Source organism: Marmota flaviventris, chromosome 20, assembly GCF_047511675.1.
Source record: "Marmota flaviventris isolate mMarFla1 chromosome 20, mMarFla1.hap1, whole genome shotgun sequence".
NCBI classification, from domain to species: Eukaryota; Metazoa; Chordata; class Mammalia; order Rodentia; family Sciuridae; genus Marmota; species Marmota flaviventris.
This window is the reverse complement of record NC_092517.1, coordinates 91,195-113,650: the sequence shown is the minus strand read 5'-3', so window position 1 is coordinate 113,650 and position 22,456 is coordinate 91,195. Positions and strand designations below refer to the sequence as shown.

The following is a 22,456-nucleotide window of genomic DNA, read 5'->3' as shown; positions in this document are numbered from 1 at the left end:
TGTAAAAGGGGGAGGTACGTTTAATGTTTTATCCATTTGCTGCCACTCTCTGGCACCTCATCGAGTTGGCTTTGTTTGAGGAAAGAATATGCCCAACAATTAAAGGTGTGGTAAAGAACAGCTGTTTCTGCTGATGGTGACCCCAGATGTGTTTGCCTAACTGTCCTCGTCCCACTTCTGTGTGCAGAGCTGAAGCCCAGCCCCTCAGAGAGAGGGAAGGAGGAAGAGAGAGGGAGGAGGGAGGAGGAGAAGAGAAGGAGAAGAGAAGGAGGGAGCGAGCAAAGAAGAGGGGGGAGGAGAGGGAGGAGAAGGGAGGGAAGAGAGGAAGGAGAGGAAGGAGGGGAGAGAAAAGACGAGAGGAAGGGGAAGGGAGAGAGGAGGGAGCAGGAGGGATCAGAGATCATGTTTTCTTCTCACAATATGATTTAATGAGACAGGCTCAAAGTCAACTAGTTGGTCTCTTTAAAGGATTTGTGTGTTTTGTTTTCGTGGTGTTTGGGCAAGTACTGGGCTATATCCCTGTCCCTCAGATTGTCTGTCTTCTGCTTCCTTATAACTCTCACAAAGCGAAGACAGAACTGAGAAAAACCAGCCCCAGTTTAGCTAGCATTGCTGCTGAAGGTCCCAAGCAATTAATGAGATTCTGTCTCTAAATAAAAGTAATGAGATTCTGTCTCTAAATAAAAGTAAAAAGGACTGGGGATGTGACTCAGTGGTAGAGCACCCCTGGGTTCAATCCTCGGTACCAAAAAAAAAAAAAAAAATCAGTCCTGAGGAACACAAACTCTCAAATGTTGCTGAAATAGTAGCAAAGAGAAAAGGGGATGCAGGAGATTCCAGCCTCAATTTGTTGTTTGTGTGTTTCAACAAACTCCTTGGAGTCCCAGAAAAAAATCTTTTTTGTGATACTGGGGATTGAACCCAGGCTGTTTCACATGCTAGTCAAGCACTTTGCCGGCAACCTACAACCCTAGGCCATTTAAATTATTATTATTATTATTTTTTACTTTGAGACAGGGTGTTACTAAGGTGCCCAGGCTGGCTTTGAACTTGATTGAGATCCTTGTACACCAGCCTCCAAAGTCACTGGGATTACAGATGAATACACCATGTTGGCCATAATATTTTTTAATTAAACAAAAGAGAGTTTTTTCCTAGAGGTGGTCAAGCTGATATTCTTTCTTTGAATGCAAAGTTCTGGTTTTTTATTCACTTCACTAAGTGCCAATCTTTGAAAACTGTGTAACTCCACTTTCATTTGATTTTCTTTGTTCTTTGTGATTAGTATTCACAGTTCAGTGAGCAGGTGGTAATGAAGCTGGTCACAGGTTGGATCCTTAGTGGTTATTTTTCATAACTGCATAATGATACAGCATAGAACTCCATCTGAAAGAACAAAGATCTGCAATGTTGGGCCCACATATCCTCAGGCAAAAATCTGCTTCCTAGATTCAATGGCCTTCAGTCCCCATGATACTTCTGGGTCTCTGTGGTCCTACTCTGAGACCCCTGCTCTGTTCTGAGGCCTGCAGCAAAGCAAGTGAACTGAACAACAGATTCAGGTTTTGCCGATCTTCAAAACATTTGTTAAATTGTGTTAGAATTTGTTATATAGACCGTTTAGTTGTTTGTGTGATTTATTCTTTAAATTATTGTATTAAAATAGTTTAAAGATATAGAATAAGCAAACAAAAGGTTTTCATGAAATGCTGGGACACATGTGAACCCTAAATCACCAGGAGATTAAGTGGTAGAATTCTCTCTCCCACTGCTCAGCAAGGCTGGCTTCTCTTGTTTCCTCTGCACTAAAGACCAGGTGAACTGGGGCTGGGGAAGCACAGGATTGTGGAGACCTGCAGGGCCCCCGCCCTCCCGTATGCTGGACACCTCTCCTCAGGGCCACCCCATGTGGGACCCGACTTGCTGCTGTCTTGAAACAGGTCCTCAGACCTCCTGAGCTTCCCATCATGATCCTAAGGGAACTGGTCCCAAGGATTTCTTTCAGTTCCCTTGCTGCTTCCAGGTATAAACTCAGAAGGTGTGACCTACTTCCTTTCTTTACCTAGCAGGAAAAGGAAGCAGGAGACTCTTCCTCATCAGAATTTTGGATCATAAATCTGCACTTTCTTCTAAGGCAGATCATATTAAAATGAACTGTGATGAGTTGAGAATTAGGTTTACTGGGTTTATATAAGCAGTCAGCAGCGAAGAGAGGTGGGGAGCGCAGTTGTCATTGGTAAAACGTCATCTACAAAGTCAATTCCCTGTTTAACATCTTAAAAATGGAGTTGAAACTGAACAGAAGTTTTCATACCTATGAAGTTGCCTAATGCAGATTAATATTTTGTTTCACCCCACAATCCTAGTAAGTAAAAAATTTTGTTAGTCTTATAAACTGTAGATGATGGACTTAACTACATTAGCTTTGTTCAAATTTATATTGATTTCATAGACCTAAATAATTTTAATTCCATAACCTTGGTTTTCTAAGTGTGTATACTTCATTTATTTTTTTTCCTTCGTGTGTTGTTATTTTGAATTTAAAAATCTGGTTGTCCCTAAGGCAATGAAAACAATATTCTTATTTTTAAAAATCCTTCTTCTTATAAGGAAATTGCATGAACACTGAGACTAGACTAGAAATTTTATAACAAAATTCAATATACACTTACTTTCAATATAGATGACTTTTTCATTAACTAAGAAAATTATTTTAGCTTTTGCTTTCAAGTAATTTTGGAACAAATAACTTCTTAAATTTAACAGAGGGAAAAAGAGTTTCACTGCCAATTTTTTGGTCCCTCAGTTTTATAGGGACAGAAAATAAGAGAGAAGGGGTGCAGGTGCAGGATGAAACGGAACTGGTCTGAACACTTTTCATCACACCTTTCCCAGACGGGACCCCTGTTAACCCTCAGCATCCTGGTGGAGGATGTCACAGTTCCCTTTTGCTGAAGGAGGAGGCCAGAGCCAGCACCTGCTGACCTGTAGGTGGCTTCAACTCAGGCCCACTGGCTGCGAAACTCAGCACCTGCTCTTCACCACCTGCATCACGAAATGCACATGTGCGTAAATATTGTTTATCTGCATTTCTCTAAGAGCAGAGGTAGGATGTGCCTTGATACCTGCTCCACTGTGTTCCACACAAGGCCTGAGTCTCGAGTGAGTGCTCAGAAGCAGGCATTGAACAAAGAACCCAATGCAAGAATGAACTAGAAATTATCATTAAACCTCACTTCACTTATAATATTTTGAAAAATTTATTTTTAGGCCATGAAAAAGGATGGTTGTAGAAATGTGGTGTTAAGTTCAAGACTGATTTTACTGAATCCATTGAATGGAATATGCGACTACCAATTAAAATCACTATCTTCCTTGTAGATCCTTCAAGAGTTAAAATAGCAAAGCTTATTACAACATCTCTAGTTCAAAGGTTGACAAGGAAGATGTTTGGAATTTCATTAAGTGGGCTCCTAATACAGTCATTTGCAATGGAGTGTCTGCCCCAAATAGAGCAATAACTGACAGGGTCCTAGTTAGGTTTACATTACCCTAAGAACCAAGTCTATCTTAGTGAACACAACCAGCACCTGCAGAAGGCCACTCACAATCCCGCGGTGTGTGCTGTAACGTGGTTGCACGTCACCAATGCCTTATAGTCCGAAGGGCACTTCTGATACAAAGGTTATGGAGCTCTCTTTTGACCAAGCACTTCCCATCTTTCACGTGTTCTAGACTCATCCAGTTTGTGTAACTGGCTGGGGAATTGGTGTCTCAGTGAAGAGTATGTCTATTTTGCAGTTGGCTACTTCTAAGGGGAAAAGTCCAAATAAACTGATTAACTATACGCAAGACTAAAATAGTCCTTCTGGACCTGTTACTGGTTTATTAGGTGCAAAATAAGCTTATAAGTGCTTACTTTTAAATTCCTTATTGTTTTTTAGCTCCTGGACCACTGTCTAAAACTTCTGAAATTGACAGTTCTGTCTTTTCTGAGAATGTTAGTTTCTATTTCATGCTTAATCAGTAGAAAAGCAAAGAGTACTGAATTTTAAATATCACATCCTTGCAATGCTTACCTTTTAGTGTGTTCATTTGACTTAGCTTATAAAGGCTGTACTATTTCATACAAACATACAGAGAAAACTGAGGAATTCTGTGAAAACTGGATATATGTATTTATGTCATCTTTTTGAATCTTGTTTGAAATACTGAAATTAATCATTTTACAGCCTAATTATGTTCCTTTCTGCTAAATTGTGTAACCACTACCATCCACTTTTAAGAATTTCTGTTAGAGCTTTGGAAACTTAGAGAAGTTGCCTTTGATCTCAAACGGTTGATCTTTCTGTTTGGCTTTTGTTTTCACAAGTTTGTCATGTTTACCTGATCCTTTTCCTATATAAGTATAAAAATAATTCATCAATGCTGTTAAGTGCTTTTGATCCTAATGAAGGGGAGTCTATCTCCCTAGTAAGTTGGGGAATCGGTTTGCTTCTCATGGAGGGCATGACACACTTTTAAAAAGTTGTGATGCCCTTAAACATTACTTTTCTCCAACATTTTGCCCAATTTCATTCCCAGGATCATGTACATGTGACACATTCTATTAGGATCATGTTTAGGTAGGGTATGGTTGGAAACTTTCCGGCGAGCAAAGCATATTACTTTCTCTTCCATGCATATCTGAAGATGGTGTGGGACTTTCCAGTTCTAACGTCCTCCTTTTCTTTCTTCACTCATCAGTTATTGGTGGAGCCTTTTATACCAGGCTCTGTGCAAGATCAAAGAATCAAAGACGTTGAAAAATATCCCTTTGGTCCAGGTTCTCGAAGAATACTGAAGTTGGCAACCACAAGCAGACACAGTGCAGGTAATAAGAACTATAATGGGAGGTGTCCAGTAGTGACCAGTCAGCTCGGTGCAGCTAGAGGACCTCAGAGAGGTGAGGACCCAGGCTTTGCTCTGGCATTTGGGGAAACTGAGAGTGAACATCTGAATGTTCAGACATCTTCATCGGGGTAGCTCTGGGCCACAGAAGTCCAGCCATGCCAGGAAGATTGGGTCCAGCTGTCTCCATTTCCAGCACTGTTAATGGGTCACCCTGGGTAGGCCACTTAGCATTCTGGGGCCTCAGTCTCTTTGGGGGAGACAGATTCCAGGCTCAGGCATAGTAAGACACACATTGTGGGTGCCCAGGGAAGTTAAATTATAGATAGATTGCTGGTGAGAAGGACAGCAAGCCACCAGGGGTAATGCAAGGAGCCAGGCTTCTATCTTCCCTTGTATTTCGCCTGTGTTTCACCTAAAGGTCAGCAGAAAGGAAGTAAAGTGGCAGAAGAGGTGATGTGATGGACTTCTTGAGGCATTCTGTAAGATGGTCTGTGAGAAAATTCTGTATGGTCTTTCAGTCCACCTGGAATGTAGTGAAAATCCAGTCTGGTTGTCTGGACTTGAGATGGTGAGACACAGACTCCAGCTCCTGGGCATAGGAGGAAGGTTGGTGATCTGCAGAGGTAGTGGCTGGAGGCACAATGTATCTCAGGAGGTGTTGGTAGCCTGGATGCTCTCTCAGACCCTGGGGTCTCCGCCAAGCTCCCTGGGCTTGGCTAAGACCCAGGATGTCTATTTTCAAAAGGTCTACAATGCTTTGGGGATGGCAACTTAGTGAGGCCCAGCTACAGATGGCCCTATCCTCCTGCCTCATGCAAGACCATAGTAGCGCCAGTGAGTAAACTCAACAAGTGAAGCTAGAACCAGTCGTCATTGTGATAATATTTTAAAGTGGCTCTATTTTTTGCACTTTTAAACAGCATGATACAATGCACACATGTTAGAACAGATCGAAAAAGGGACAGCTTCACCCTCTCCCTTCCTCTACTCTACCTTCTGCTGTTTCCCTTCACAGCCATCTGCCTGGAAGCACATTGCATGTACTCTCTCTGTGACTGAGCCCTGTAGGGACAGCTGTACCCCGAACCTGGGTTAGTTCAAGGATGGCTTAGCAGGGACTGAGGGTGGAGGAAACCACTGCCACCCTATGTTGCATCAGAAACTTGGTACACTGGAGTTGTGAGACTTCCTGGCATATTTCTCCAGATTGACATGGTGTGATACAAGCAGGGTCCTCTTCTTATGTTTATTAGATTTTCAAAAACATCTCTTTTTTCATAAGTTGAATACCATGCTAGTTTAGTTTACTTGCTAAATATTTCTGTGGTCATGGGTTTTTCCTGCCAAGATATGCCTAGTGTTGTATTCCTACATTATATTTCACTCTTTTTAGTTGAGACAAGCATATGATGAATAATAATTTAAAATAATGGTCAATGCAATCCCAAAATAACTATTTTGTCTAAGATTTAAGAAGATTGAGTGGGAAATAAGTTGATGCCAGTGATTTTATTTTTCCCTTTTCTCTTGTTATATCCACAATTTTTAAATTCTAAACCTCATCTCGGGAATTTGTTTGGTGCCTGAAGTCCCAATTCATCTGTTGCTCTGGGACTCTATGACCTTTTCTCTCAATTCTTAGAAGGTAATGTGCCCTTTACAACCACTTTTACTTTGTTTTATTTTCTTTCTCTTCCCCTGGTGACTTCATTTTTAAGGTCTTATTTTTAGTTTTGTCTTTATTGATCTTTCTCTTCCTTATCGATCTGGTCTTTCATTAAATGTGATATATTTGTGGATGATAAAGATAATTGAGTGTTGAAAACCAAGTCATTGATTTCTCACTGGAAGACAAGGAGAACAAGAGCAGGAGGTCTGACTGGATTTCAACCCAGACCCTGGATGTCTAGGAGTGAACAGCTGAGGGTGGGATTCAAGAGCCTCTGCAAATGCAAGTAGATTCCCAGGTGAGCTGTGAATGCGGGTAAGAGGCAGATGGCCTCCTGCAGGCTGGGCTTGCACTGTGGCCCCCACCCCATCCTGTCCCCGGCTGGACCCGTGGGTGCAAGTGGCAGCTTTGTTGATGAACTGGTCTTTCCCCTGCATTCCCTTATCTGCTGTAGAGAGGAGTTTATGATCTGATTATGTTCTTTTAACCTTAATTTTTTTTGTTTTTAGTTGTAGATGGACACAATACCTTTATTTTAATTTATTCATTTTCACGTGGTGCTGAGGATTGAACCAGTGCCTCCACATACTAGGCAAGTGCTCTACCACTAGGCCACAACCACAGCCCTAACCTTACAATTTTAATGACAAAACAAACTTGCAGTTAAGATATAATGCTTTTTAATTTTTTTAAGTTGAAGATGAACACAATACCTTTCTTTAAATTTATTTATTTATTTTTTATGTGGTGCTCAGGATTGAACCCAGTGCCTCACACATACTAGACAAGTGCTCTACTACTGAGCTGCAACCCCAACCCAAGATATAATGCTTTTTAAAATAGACTATACTGGGGCTGAGGTTGTGGCTCAGTGGTAGCACACTTGCCTGTGTGAGGCACTGGATTTGATTCTCAGCACCACATATAAATAAATAAAATAAAGGTCTATCAACAACTAAAAAAAATCTTTAAAAAATAGACTATATTTTATTTTTTTAATCTACTTAATTACTTGATTTAGGAACTAAATAATTTCTTGTAATTGACAATGTGAAGAGACATACCCAAAGAGATTCCTATAAGGATGTGCACTGCAACATTCTTTGTAGGAAGGAAAGGTTGGGAGTCACTTAAATGTCCATCCATAATTCCAACAAGAATGCCCTGCAAGTACTAAAATCAAAGTACCGTGCTGCCATCTGAAGACCTCTGACATGTATTCAATGGACACAGAAAGTCATGGCAGAGCAGTTAGTGCAATCCTGCTATGGCTATGCTCACAGGGAAACAAGGGCATGTGTACAGGGTCTCGCTTCTATGTCTGAGGCAGGTAGCTCAGGGGTGGGCTGGGGTTCCGAGCGCTTTCTAGGTATGTGAGTTCTCACTGGGGGCAAGCATCATGTGGCTGTTAACAAAAGTATAATGGAGATTTCCTTGCTATATTTTGATTACTATTTTAAGTCTTCAGAAAGAGTCTAATAGTTCTTCCCTTTTCCTTCTGTTCCTTTTCCTTTCCCTTCCATTCAACAACTTGAATAAGCAATCAGGTGGGGCTGAGCAAGGTAGCTATTGCATGGAGGTGGGGCCTGGTGTGGAGCCCAGGGGGACAGAGCAGGACTGTGCATGGGTGTGCAAAGGCAGGAGGGCTTGAAGCCCGGGAGGTGTGAGGAAGGCAACCTGGTGGGAGTCAGCCCACTTTACAGCCCCTACAGAAGAGGGGTCGACCCCAGGGAGTGAGAGCCGTGGTGGGTGAGGAAGTGTCCAGGAACCCGTGGCCCAGCAAGGATAGTGCTAGTGCTGGTGGGCTGGGGAGCCACTGACACATGGGAGCAACAGGATGGGTACGAGAAATCAACTACACCAAGGGGATAGACCAATGATTATGTGTGTTAAGTTTTGTGGGAACCTAGCTTCTCAGTGTCTGAAAGGGCAGCACAAATATAGACAGGGAATGTGAAGAGTGAGTCCTCAGTGTTGGACAGATGCTGGATGCAATAGTATGATTCATGGATTTCAGTACACAGAGAGATATAGAAATTAATTTATATTGCAAATACTGTGCCTCTGTATCTAGATGTAGTTGTTTAGATATCTGTGTGGATAGATTATATGACATATTAAAGCACATATGCATACATGTATACATATGTATACATAGAGTTCCTTAGCTCTGTCTGCTGCTGAGGTATTTTATGCACATACAGACATATTGAAGCACACGCACGTGTATATAGTTGCCTGCGAGTCCCCCAGCTCTGTTCACTGAAAGGTGTTATATGCATATGCAGACATATTAATACACATACATACATGAGTATGTACGTGTGCAATAGAGTTCCTGAGCTCTTTTCGCTGAGAAGGTTTGTGAAAAACCAACACCCACATCAATGAGCTCACCTAGCTCCAAATCTTGGCTTCTACATATCATTCTCCACTAACAAGAATCAGGGCTTCTTAGAAGAAGAGCTGGTTCTGGAACTGGGGTAAGAAAAGTAGAAGAGCTGAGACTCTTTTGTTGTGTCAGAAAGAAAGTGCCCAAAGAATGATAGGGACATATTAATTCAAAGGGGCTCCCACTGGTCAAACCGGGGACAATTAAATATCAAAGTATATAATGATAATATCCAGCACCAAACAGAGAGAGACAGATTATAGCCTCCTGAATAAAACAGGAACCTCAAGCCCATACTGATATAAGTAAATGAATGAATGGTTTGATATTTTGATGAGGAGTTGGATAGTTACAGTGGACCCAAAGGCTGAATGTTTTCTCTGGTATGTGTCTGCTAATTCACAATAAGTGGGGGGCTAGCGAAGAATGGAGGTACTTTGGATTAGACAGAGGGGAGAGGGGTGGACAGCAGAATGAATCAGACACCATTACCCTATGTGCATATATGATTATACGACCATTGTGATTCTACATCACGTACAACCAGAAAAATGAGAAGTTATACTCTATTTATGTAGGCTGTGTCAAAGTGCATTCTATTGTCATGTGTAACTAATTAGAACAAAAAATAACCTCCCCAAATAATCATAAACTACAGAGGAAGAAAAAAGCCACAGTCCAGTGAAGCACTCTGGCAGCTCAAGTGAGCAAAGCGAAAACACATTGCTTGCTATATTTATTTTAACTATTACTTTCAAATGTATCTGAGTGAAATTGAGAGGTAAATTAGAAAATGGAAAATAATCACTAAGCTGATCTTGCTAAGTCTCAAAATCTTATTAGATGATACTCACACTTTGCATCACGGAAATCAGCTCCTCAACACAATGCTCTCTAGAACAAGAGAGGACTGGAGCATCGGCTCTCTGTGAGATCAGTGCAGCAAGACTGACCCCACGTGCCCAGGCCAGGCAGCTCTTCAACCCCAGGGGATGTGTTCTGAATGTGGGAGGGGCAGGGAGCCCCTCCAGCTGCCAGGTAGGGTGAGTGGCAGCCGTGGTGCCTCTGTCATTAGGAGTCACTAAGGAGCCCACAGTCACTTGCAGATGTTGTTCCTCAGTACTTATCTGCAGCATCAGTGAAGAGGGGGCTTATTTTAAAATAAAATTCATGGAATAATATAAATCAGACAAAAAACATGGTGCTTGCTTGTGTAAATACACATTTTGCCTTTTGCTTAAATTTGTGAGGCAGAATGCAAAATTACAAATATGTGTCTTTTCCTTGTGTATACACACACAGTAATGGTGTGGTTTCATACATACCCACTAATGAAAGAATGATTCTTGGAAACCAACCTGTGAACACTTTATTCTTAACACCTCAACAGAATTTTAGAGTTTTAAAAAGTCATTTTAGGTTTTAACGATCACATCTATCATCACACAATTGTATAATTTAAGAATTTTAAATTGTGGTAACATTATTTCACTGTTTTTGCTTCTGCTAGAGGGAAAGGGCATGGATGGCACAGGAATGTCACGTTTTTGTGACAGACATTATTTCTGGTGTGGGTCAGGGTTGGAGATTCTCTCTGGCAGGTGTGCCTTCAGCAGTGCTTACTAGCTGCATGATCCTGAGTCAGTTCCTATGTGAGTAGAATCAGCACTCGATGTTGGTAAGGAAACCTTCTAGCTTAGATGGTTTCTGTGGTTCCTTAATTAACATACTTTATGAAGCCATTACCAGATGCATTATCTCTTGCTCATTGGGAAGTAGCTCAGGTTCACGTCTTTCTACGGAAGCCTGGCCCTCCTGCTAGAGAGTGTGTGTGATAACTCCTGAGTCAGGTGACCCAAGAAACTCCTGGCAGGCGGGAGGGGCCCAGGCGCCGCAGCTGCAGCACTAGGGCCCGCCCGGCGGCTCGGGCCACCCCCTGCCTGGCCGCCTGCGCCCCGGGCCACCCCCTGCCTGGCCGCCCGCGCCCCGGGGAGGCCGCCCGTGCGCACGGGACCAGCAGCATGAGCAGCGGCTACAGCAGCCTGGAGGAGGACGGGAGGACTTCTTCACCGCCAGGACCTCCTTCTTCAGGAGAGCCCCCAGGGCAAGCCCCGCGCCGGGCAGCAAGATGTGGAGAAAGAAGGAAATTCACCATCACCTCAGCAAAGAGGAAATGAAAGAGAAAGTTCATGAATATAATGCAGCTGTCACAGACAAGTCGAAGATGACCTTGAACTCAAATGGGATTTACGCTGGTTTCATTCAAGTGCAGACGGAACTCTGCAGCCCTGCACACACTCCTCCCCTCGCCGGGACAGTCACCCCAGCAGCGTTGGCTGCGTGAACACACTTCCCCTCGGCAGCACCAACACTGGGCCAAGCCATCGAGGCCCTGCTCACAGTGTCTTGTGACACTCTATAAGCCTTGTCATAGGGAAGACCAAGGCTGTGCCTGCAAGCCCTCTGACCGGGAACATCCACTCCACCCGCGTTTGGTAGCAGGGCCCAGAACCCACACACTCAGTTTCCTTCTTCGGGAACATGAAATTGGAGAGTGGGAAGCTTTCCGCCTTCCAGAACTGCAGAATTTCTTGCGCATCTTGGACCAGGAGGAAGATGAGCCGCTGCAGAACCTAACAGGCGCTTCGCGGCCTACAGACTCAGGCTGGAAGAAGCCCGTGGCGAGGTGTGGAAGCCTGGCTAGCCGGGGGCATCTGCCAGGAAGGCCCCAGTTGGGACCCATGTTCAAAGAGCAGCCAGTGCCTCTCTTCAGAGAGCTGTTGTCTTGCCCCATGATGCTGGGGTCTTCTCCTTTTATCTCTTAGTTCCCAAAGCCTGGTCACGCCGCCTGCCGCACCTCATGCATCCTGCCTAAGGGACTCCGCGAGCTCCTTCTGTTAGGGCATGGCGGTGTTACCTCTTGCAAGCTGCGAACCTGTAGGCATCAGGCGCGTTCTAGAGTGCTCGAAAGCATGAACTCTGGGTTGTTTTTTTCTTTTCTTACTCTCTTCTAGTTGTTTTAATTATGTGATGATGTTAAGCTTTAGGATGTGCAAATGAGTTTTTAAAAGCTTAACAAGGAGTCTCTGAATACTTGTCCTATGTTGAAACTACCTGTCTGTATTTTTGTTTTTTTTAACAGTAAAGGAATCTATCCATGTGAACGGAAGGCACAGGAATCTAGGAACTCTGGGGAATTTGGGAAGGATTTTGTAGGAGTTTGACAAAGAAAGTAAAAGCAAGTTTGGAAAAAGGATTGTGTAGAGGTGAGGGCTCTGAGGGCTGAGGAGGGTGGCAGGGGTAAGTTGGTGGTAGAAAAGAAAGGCCTTGTTATTTGCTTGTAAATGAGTTAGATGAGAAGCATTCAGTGTTGAGATGTTAAATGTGTTTTAGGATTACTTGATTTCCCAATGAGAAAAATGTGGGGCAGAGCCAAAGAGGTAGGAGCTAACCCCAAGGAAGGACCCAGCAACTCTGGAGAATGAGGCAGGTGGACGGAGGTGAGCCCAAGGTGGGTCTCATGCAGCTGGATCCGACCCCTCCGTGCCTGGACACCCAGATTCTCCCCTCTTCAAGTGAAAGGTCCCACTGGTGTGCCTGGTCTGTGTAGGTGGGGCCTGGCCAGTTAAATTTATATCATATAGTTGTGTCTACCCCCAACCCCGCTGTTGTTTTCAAAGTTGAAAAGGAGTTTGGGTAAGGGCAGATGTTTTCTCCTCGATGATCAGCCAGGAGGTTTATCAAGTACAGGGCTCATATCCAACTTGTGACAACCATTCCCTTCTCTTTTATTCCACCCTTCCTTCATTTTCCTCTTCATTACTTCTTCCCTCTCCCTCTCCCCCCTCTCCTCCCTCCTTTTCCCTCTCCCTGTCTTCTGGTCTCACATGCTATAGAACAGGGATGTTGAGTAAAGACCCAGCACTACCACATCATCCTCAGTTCTGAAGGACTTGACTGCAAGGAGGAGGGCCCTCAGGATCGAGGGAAGTCCACATTCAGCTGACCACACACTGGGTGTTCAGAGTGGAACTATTGAACAAAAGTGCATGTTCAACCAAAGAAATGCATGTGCAATAGAAGGCTTCCTTAATACAGGCAAAATAACCTCATCTTCTGCAGCGACTTACAGATCTGAGAACGGCGGGGAAGGTGTGCTGTGGTCCCAGTGGGTCCTTACAGTCACTATTTATAATCTAGATTTGTTTGTTTATACATTCCCAAGGAATTGTTAACACGTTGGTGACACCTAATGGATTCTTTTTGAAATTCCGAGGTGCTTCAGTTCTGTTCCCTCTTGGTGGCTCTTCTGACTTTTCAGAGAATACCCATCTTGTTGGAGGCAGATTTACATGTTGGTTACACTGTGCCACATACAGTTACTGAGACAATCAGATCTTCCTAAGCTTTTAAGGAAAGTTGTGGGGGGAAAAGTAGAACTAGCTATAAATTATGCATGGCACACCTTGTTTAATTTTGCATGCAACTTCTTTTTAGTACATCAATGAGGTTTTAGTGACATTGTCATCCAACACTTGGCCTTTGTTGTTCAGGGAATGCCTTCATGATTTTAATACTGGTTTTCCTATTCAGACTGTGGATTGGGTTTGAATATACTGTTATCAACTACCTGGTCTTTTAATTACTCATCCCAGTAAACTTATAGTTTGTGAAGCATTTGTTTCTCAGATTCATGACACTGTTAGAACCTGAAGTAGTAGCTGATGGGTATCTGTGAATTTTTTTTTTTTTTTTTTACTTGAAGTAGATTGTCTGAAATAGGCATATTCTCCTCTGTGTTTATCCCAACCTCCCTGTCATGTGCACGACAAGTTACAATTTGGAAGTTACTGTATTAAAATTCTGTCTGTTCATGGTTCTAGAAGAGTGATGTTCTCTCCCAAACACTGGTTACTGCAGCAGCATTTTTAATGTTGTAAAATAAGAATAAAGGCTCCGAAGGCCAAAGATTTTAAAAAGTCATTTTACAAATGTTATGTTAAATTAAAACTGAGCTTTGCTGTAATATTGTTTTCTCTTCAAAATGTGATGGTACAGGAAAGGTGTTATATGAAGGGGTGGTATTGCAGGGGAGCATTTTAAATTGCAGAAGTAAAAGTTATAATATTTATAATTTTGATGAGTTTATTTTTATAGGGAAGATTTTTCTCCCCTGAAATTTTTTCTTGAATGGCAAAATGTTTCCATTATTAAAAATTGAAATTGTTAAAAAAAAAAAAAAGAAACTCTTGATTTCATCCATTTGGCATTCAGCAATTAGTTGTTATCTGCTGTGTTCCAGAGATGCTTTAGGCATGAATACACCACCCAGCAGTGAGCAGGAGAGACAAGGGCCCTGATATCCAAGGAGAACCATCTGAGTGGGGAGGGGAAGAACCATCTTCAATGGGAAGAAAAGAACCATCTGAATGGGGAGAGGGAGAACCATGTGAACAGGCAGGGGGGCCATCTCACTGGGGAGAGGGAGAACCATCTGAATGGGAAGAGAAGAACCATCTGAATGGGAAGAGGGAGAACCGTCTCAATGGGGAGAGGGAGAACCATCTCAATGGGGAGAGGGAGAACCGTCTCAATGGGGAGAGGGAGAACCGTCTCAATGGGGAGAAGGAGAACCATCTGAATGGGAAGAGAAGAACCATCTCAATGGGGAGAGGGAAAACTGTCTCAATGGGGAGAGGGAGAACCATCTCAATGGGGAGGGGAGAACCGTCTCAATGGGGAGAGGGAGGACTGTCTCAATGGGGAGAAGGAGAACCATCTGAATGGGAAGAGAAGAACCATCTCAATAGGGAGAGGGAGAACTGTCTCAATGGGGAGAGGGAGAACCATCTCAATGGGGAGGGGAGAACCGTCTCAATGGGGAGAGGGAGGACCGTCTCAATGGGGAGGGGGAGGACCATCTGAATGGGAAGAGAAGAACCATCTAAATGGGAAGAGGGAGAACCGTCTCAATGGGGAAGGGGAGGACCGTCTCAATGGGGAGGGAGAGAACCATCTCAATGGGGAGAGGGAGGACTGTCTCAATGGGGAATGGGAGGACCGTTTCAATGGGGAGGGGGAGAACCATCTCAATGGGGAAGGGGAGGACGGTCTCAATGGGGAGATGGAGGACCGTCTCAATGGGGAAGGGGAGGACCGTCTCAATGGGGAGGGGTAGGACCGTCTCAATGGGGAGGGGAGGACCGTCTCAATGGGGAGGGGTAGGACCGTCTCAATGGGGAGGGGAGGACCGTCTCAATGGGGAGGGGTAGGACAGTCTCAATGGGGAGGGGTAGGACCGTCTCAATGGGGAGGGGAGGACGGTCTCAATGGGGAGAGGGAGGACCGTCTCAATGGGGAGGGGTAGGACCATCTCAATGGGGAGGGGAGGACCATCTCAATGGGGAGGGGTAGGACCGTCTCAATGGGGAGGGGGAGGACCGTCTCAATGGGTAAGGGTAGGACCGTCTCAATGGGGAGGGGTAGGACCGTCTCAATGGGGAGGGGGAGGACCGTCTCAATGGGGAGGGGGAGGACCGTCTCAATGGGGAGGGGGAGGACCGTCTCATGGGTAGAGGGAGACAGCCACAAAAGCAATGCTGTTACTTTGGACAATGGTGATGGGGGAGGGCTGGGGCTTCTTTTGTTGGTGCTTCACAAATGCCTTTCCAAGCTACATCTGCTGAGATCTGGTCAAGTAGAAGGAGTCAGGTGGGTGTGGATGGAGGAATTCAAAGGGGTCCAGGAGCAGGTGCCAGGGTTCAGAGGAGGGAGCCAGTTTGGATGCCCAGGGCGTGTGGAGAATGCTGCAGGAGCGACAACCAGAGTGTTGGGCAGGGCTGTCTGAAGGCTCCATGAGGTCATCAGGTTCCTCAAATGCAAATACAGAAGACGCTGTTAAGGTGAAATGTCAGATATGCAACGATTTTAGTAAGTCTCATGCCATATTTGGCATTTTGCATTTCATCTGGCACTGCATCCTTATTCTTACCCAAACTGAAACACTTTTGAGTGAAGGAGGTTGCTGACAGCTAACCTAGAGGACAACAGGTAAAACTGAGCCTCATTTCCTTCAGGCAAGCCAGCACATGTGGTCATTGTACTTAGAGACTTCATTTTTTTCTTCAAATTTCTGAAGGAGGCCCTTGAGAGTATTAATGGGTGATCTATCTTATTTAATCTGCTGTGGCTTTTGTGGGGCGAGGATCATACATGGAACAGAGAGTCAGCAACATCACTGAGTGTGAGATGGGGTGAGGAGGCCTGCTAGTGAATGGCTGTGGGAGGAAGGCCACTGGTTAGGGTTCCACATAGTTGAGGTCAGTGTGTATGCATTGTGGACTCCTGTGAGCCACGTTCCTGGCTTCCAGAGGCCCCAACCCACATCACAGCAAATGCGTTTAACTGCACACATTGTCCTGTAAGTGTATGTATAATTAAGAGCTGTCTTTCAATAGACTAATAAGCCTGATGCTGTATTTTCACATACTTCATTTCATATTTGCTGATTTCTACCTTTTGGTTTTCTCTGTACATTTTGGTAGTCCTTTCTCCTCTGTTAGATCTCAAGCATTTCCAGAGTCTATAGTACCATGGGCCTGTAATACCTATAGCTAGAACTCCAGGAAGGCTCCCTAGATCCTCATCCCACACTCTCGTCCACACTTCCCCCAAATGTCTCAGCAGTATTAGGTGGGTGTTGAGGCCACAGCCAAATTGGGATGACGCATGGCATTTTTGCCAGAAGTAGTGGTTGAGAGGTGACGCCAGCGAGCCATTAAGATGGGACCATGACAGACCTGTCCTGAGCCCACCTCAGGAGGGACCATGACAGACCTCCAGTGCCCACCCACCCTGAGCTGCCCTGAGGAGCCCACCTCAGGAGGACCATGGCAGACCTCCAGTGCCCACCCACCCTGAGCTGTCCTGAGGAGCCCACCTCAGGAGGACCATGGCAGACCTCCAGTGCCCACCCACCCTGAGCTGCCCTGAGGAGCCCACCTCAGGAGGACCATGGCAGACCTCCAGTGCCCACCCACCCTGAGCTGCCCTGAGGAGCCCACCTCAGGAGGGACCATGACAGACCTCCAGTGCCCACCCACCCTGAGCTGCCCTGAGCCCACCTCAGGAGGGACCATGGCAGACCTCCAGTGCCCACCCACCCTGAGCTGCCCTGAGGAGCCCACCTCAGGAGGACCATGGCAGACCTCCAGTGCCCACCCACCCTGAGCTGCCCTGAGGAGCCCACCTCAGGAGGACCATGGCAGACCTCCAGTGCCCACCCACCCTGAGCTGCCCTGAGGAGCCCACCTCAGGAGGACCATGGCAGACCTCCAGTGCCCACCCACCCTGAGCTGCCCTGAGCCCACCTCAGGAGGACCATGGCAGACCTCCAGTGCCCACCCACCCTGAGCTGCCCTGAGCCCACCTCAGGAGGACCATGGCAGACCTCCAGTGCCCACCCACCCTGAGCTGTCCTGAGGAGCCCACCTCAGGAGGACCATGGCAGACCTCCAGTGCCCACCCACCCTGAGCTGCCCTGAGGAGCCCACCTCAGGAGGGACCATGGCAGACCTCCAGTGCCCACATGGCATGGAAACCTCCATGTCCTCAGGCTATTTTACTATGGTGCCTAATGGAACCTGTCTCCACAGAGTCCTCTTGGATGGGCATTCAAGCAGTCCTGCAGTTGATGTAACTTGCCCATGGCATGGGGCATGGCTGGACTTTACTTCCCCAGGCAGCTTGAGATCAGCAGGGTTTCTGGTGGATTGTGTCCAAGACTCTGTGCCATATCTGAGCTAGGCTTGGAAGCACACTTGGCTTGGTGTGGTCAGGCTGTTGTGGTGGACGAGGGGCCTTGTACACATCCCCCCTTCCAGGGAGGAGTGATTTCTCTCCTGCTAGCTGTACACGGCACATAAAACACCTTTCTTCCTAAGTCTTTGATTGGCTGCCATTTAACATGCTTACTGTGCCTATAAAACAAAATATAATATGGTTTTCAAGACAGATAATAGATCACTTTGTTTCTTAGATCTTCAAAGTCTTTTCATCCCTTGCACACGCAGAAAAATCCCAGGGAGACCAACAGGGAACCCAGAGATTTTATCAAGGTAGCCAGGTGAAGGTCCAACCCCGTAAGACTCAGTATGATGAAAGTGAATTCAATTTCAAACACACTATATTATTAAATTTGAGGTTTGGTTTTTTTGCTCTCCTCACATCGACATTTATTATCTGCTGGAATCACAGCAAGGTACAATATCAAGGCAGTTGATTGCAGTTACTCAGTAAATAACATTTGATGAGAAGAAAATTAGGTCTAAAGAGACCCTTGAGAAATTAGAAAATAGCCAGAGAGGTTTCACCTACTCATTCATTTCCGAGACATTGAAATAACATCACAAGTCTAGGAACCATCGGCACCTCTCTCAAATCCTGGCAATTCTAAATCAAACAGTTAAGTGCTATAGCTGGAGGACCTGTCCACAGTTGACTCAAAATAACATTTGATTGGGAGGGGAAAACTAATCTTCAAGTTCCACAGAAGAGCTTTTAAGAAGCCACCATGAACAACATGAATTATTCAGGCTGGAGAAGTGGTGACGTCCCTCGGTACAGAAAGTCTCAAAAGTCTGATCTGAATCCAAGTGCAAATACATTGATTTAAGTCGGTTGAGTAACACTTGAATAAGGAAAAAAGATGAGCCTCTCTTCCCAAGTGCCCTCTGTTTTCTGTAACAAAATGTAGTGAACCTTGGGCCCTGCCACGTTTGGTACTCAGGTAGTAGGCTTGGCTGGGGCAGATAAGTGTTCTGCAAATATCACCGCCAAGTCCCCTTGAATCACGACCTCGGGCGTCCAGTTGAAACACAACACTGTATCTGCACTTCTCCGTTCCTTCAAGTACACAGCATGGTTGGTGAAAAGTGTCCTAACACCATCTTTAGAGGTCAGATATTTTGCATTAGTGCTTTTCTGTTCTAAAACCCATCTCTTCCATGAAGCCTTCCCTGACTCTCCCTGAGTTAATTCCTCTCCCAAGTACCCTAGCACCTTGTAGCTCCTTCTATTTTCTATTTGAGAGAAAGTGTATCTCTCAAATACTTTGGAAGAAACCCCAGCTCCCATGGGCCTGATGGCTTGTCTCTGAATCTGATTCTGTGTCTGCACAAAGGCTACCCGACGGTCCGTGAGGTAGGGCGTGACTCAGTAGACGACAGTGTTCTGCTGTCAGGGTAGGGTCAGGACACCCAGCATGTACCCACAGTCTATGTCCAGCTCCTGGCACCTAGGAAATACTTCTGGTGAATGGTCTGCGTGGCTCAGACGTCACTGCCAGTGGCTGGCTGTTCTTCTCAGTGTGTTTTCATACAGGTTCAGGGCTGATTCTCTTGAAGCGCTCTTGGCAGGCTGTTTCTGAGTCTGTTTATGTGTCACTCTGATCTGCTCTGCTGACCTCTTGAGGCCTTATTCCTCATTTATGTCACACACGACTGGTGACACAATCACTATCTTATTTATCTACTTATTGAATTCTGTAACATGCTGGGGGCTACTGAGGAGAACTGGAGGGAGAGAGAGAAAGACAGGACTGGATGTTCACTATTCCCCAGGGAGGGTAGGACATGGGTACAACAGAGCAGGTATGGGTTCAGATTATGTCCCCTTTGCTGTAGACTACATGCTTGTGTCCTCTCAAATTCCCTGTTGAGCCCTAATCCCCAGGCCTCGGAAGGTGATCAGGGCAGGGAAGCCAAGCCCTACTGAGTGGCTTTCGTACCGCACAGAAGAGGTCTCCGCGGCTCCTGCTCTAACTCCCCCATGTGAGGAGGGTGCTAGAAGACGCTGACTACGAACCAGGAGCAGCCGTCTCTAGACACCACATCTGCCCACAACCTGACCTTGGACTTTGCAGGCTCCAAACTATCAGAAAGACATTTCTGTTGGTGAGCCAACCTGTCTAGGGTGTCCTGTTAGAGCAGAGCAGATCGGGACATCCTACTGGGAAGTCCTGGCTAGATTCTCAGGTCTTTTCACTTCAAATGAGACTCCTTACCATAAAGTCACCAGTCTCCCAGTACCTACCTTAAACTCCTCTTCTTCATCCTCTACCACTGTAGAGAGCTCTCCTCAGGAAACCTTGTCCTCAACCTGAAAACCCTTCCTCATCTCGACCTACCTTAATCGTCTGCACCTCTGTAGAACCCAGCCCCATGCCGCATCCCCAGGCCCAGACTTTTCCCCTTTAAGTGTTTGTATCTTTCAATGTTTTCTTCCTCTAAGTACCGTCTGCTTCGTGTTAACACCAGCATGAAAAATAGAAAAGCTATCTGAGATGAGCAGGACGCGTAAGTCAGCAAACCAGGAGGAGGTGCCTGCCCGGAGCTCAGGGAGGCCACAGTCACGGCTGTGCGGCTGTTTTCATGCAGAGAGATGGGAACAGGAGTTTGAGATGAACGTGGCTGACAAGAGCAGAACGAGAGTGAGCAAGAGACTGAGCAGAGAGAACTGAGGAGGGCCCAGGCTTGATGGGAAGCAGGAGAAGGGACGTGAGAGGCAGGGAGGGAGCTCTCCTCGAGGTGGAAGAGCAGCCCAAGGGAGAGAAGGCGCGCAGTGGCATGGAAAGAGGACGGTTGTCTCCTTCTGGCAGTCGTCACCTGGTGGCCCCGGGGCGCAGGACCTGACGAATTTCTGTAGTTGTAGGACAGCGTGATGTCACTAGTGCCGGGGTTGTAGCCCACACCAAAGCCTCAGTGAGGAAGGGGCCAGTGTTGGCTGGAGGGAGCAGAGACAGGTGTTTACTGAAGGAACCACTCTCAGGTCTCTGAGACCTGCCATCAAGGCTACGTGGGGAAGATTAACGAGGGTGTGTGGAACTCCTGTGAGTTCTTTAAGCTGTCCACTGAGGAGGGTCCTGCTCAGAGAGCCTCGGGGCCTCTTCCCAATGCCCTCGCTGTCCTGACATCTAAGCCCATGGGGGCTTAGGGCAATGAGCTGCTATTTAATGAGTCTAGAGTTTCAGTTCCTAAAGGTCAAAAGAGTTTAGGAGGTTGCTGCACAACAGTGAATATACCCAAATGGTTGAGATACCTACCTGCAAAAGCATAAAGCTTGGTGTCAAGAGGAAAAGGACAAAGTGCTTTTAGGGTGGTTTTCTTGCCCACTACAGAACAAAAGTCCACTGAGAAATGATCCAGAGACGCAAAGTCCCAAGAGGTACAGAGAGTGGAGCAGAGAGGGATTTGAAAGGTGGAGATTCCTACACCCTGCATGGAGAAGCCACAGAGCCTTCAGAAGAGGAGTCTGCGGGTTAACAGTGGTGGCGATGGCAATGTCCAGGGAGAGGCTCAGCAGCACTCACCATCTGTGAGGAGCCAGTCCACCCCACAGTAAGCTGCAGCCTCATACCTCAGAGTGGCTCACAGGGAAGACAGAACACAGCTAGCTTTGCAGGTGTTTGGAGACTCTGGAGTCCAGTGGGGCACCTGGGGAGGAAGATTTGTGGCAAATATCAAAGACTTTTACCATGATTCGCAGTTCCACTCCTGTCCACAGACACGATGGCTACTAATGTGGGAACTACATGCAAAAAGGTGTTATTCAGTCTTAAAAAAAGAAATACTCCCCATAGCTGAAACTCCAGGAGATAATGTAAAGAGAGACCAGCCGATCACAAAGGAGAAATACTGCTCTGATTCTCCTTATAAGAGGTGCCTACAGTTGTCCACATTGTAGAAACGGCAAGTAGAATGGTGGGTGCTCAGGACTGGGGGCTTGGGGCAAACGACGCTTCAGAGTCGTGTTTCCCAGGATGTCAAGCGACAGAGGCATGTAAGCACAGGTATGTATCTATGTAAACAGACATGTGTGCACATACCTGTACATATACATTTTGTTTTCCAGCACAAGTCTAGCAACATGAACAAATAACCTGCACTCGATTGCCACAGCCAGGAGGTCAGATAACACATTCTCTGCCTGGAATAGTGAGGAGACCTTCTCCCTCGACATCTGGAGCTCTGTACCTGGTTTTCCTCCTTAGGGGGCCGGCAGTGTCTATGTTCTACTGGTCTCCTGGTTACCTCCTAAGTCACTGAAACCCACAGCCACTTCATCATTTTTAGATTTACAAGAGATACTATCAAGAGCAAACACAAGCTGATAGTGCAGGGGCCCAGGTGCCTGGCCCATGTGTGCCTGCATGGATGCTGCTTGCCACTGGGAAGTGGACTGGTATCATGTTTGGCAGCCAGGGGAGCAGCAAGGCTGACCTTAGACAGATACCAGAGGCTAGTCTGCCATGTGTGAGGTGCTCTCATCCTCAACCTGGAACACAGAAGGCAAGGGACCCTTCTGCATGCAGTGACAGGAGGCAGCATTTCTGCCTTCCACATCTGCACTTCTTCCCAGGACTTTTAAACTTTTGAAATGAAATGAAAGGGGATCTCAGCAGGCAAGCAGAGGGAATGTGTATGTTCTCCTTTATTTCCATTGTA

The 22,456-nt window shown here is 46.0% G+C and overlaps 1 pseudogene; it reads left to right on the top strand.

Annotated features, from left to right (window-relative positions):
• Positions 1 to 10,975: 10,975 nt before the first annotated feature.
• On the top strand, positions 10,976 to 11,817 carry LOC114089811 (ras association domain-containing protein 3 pseudogene; annotated as a pseudogene).
• The last annotated feature ends 10,639 nt before the right edge of the window (positions 11,818 to 22,456 follow it).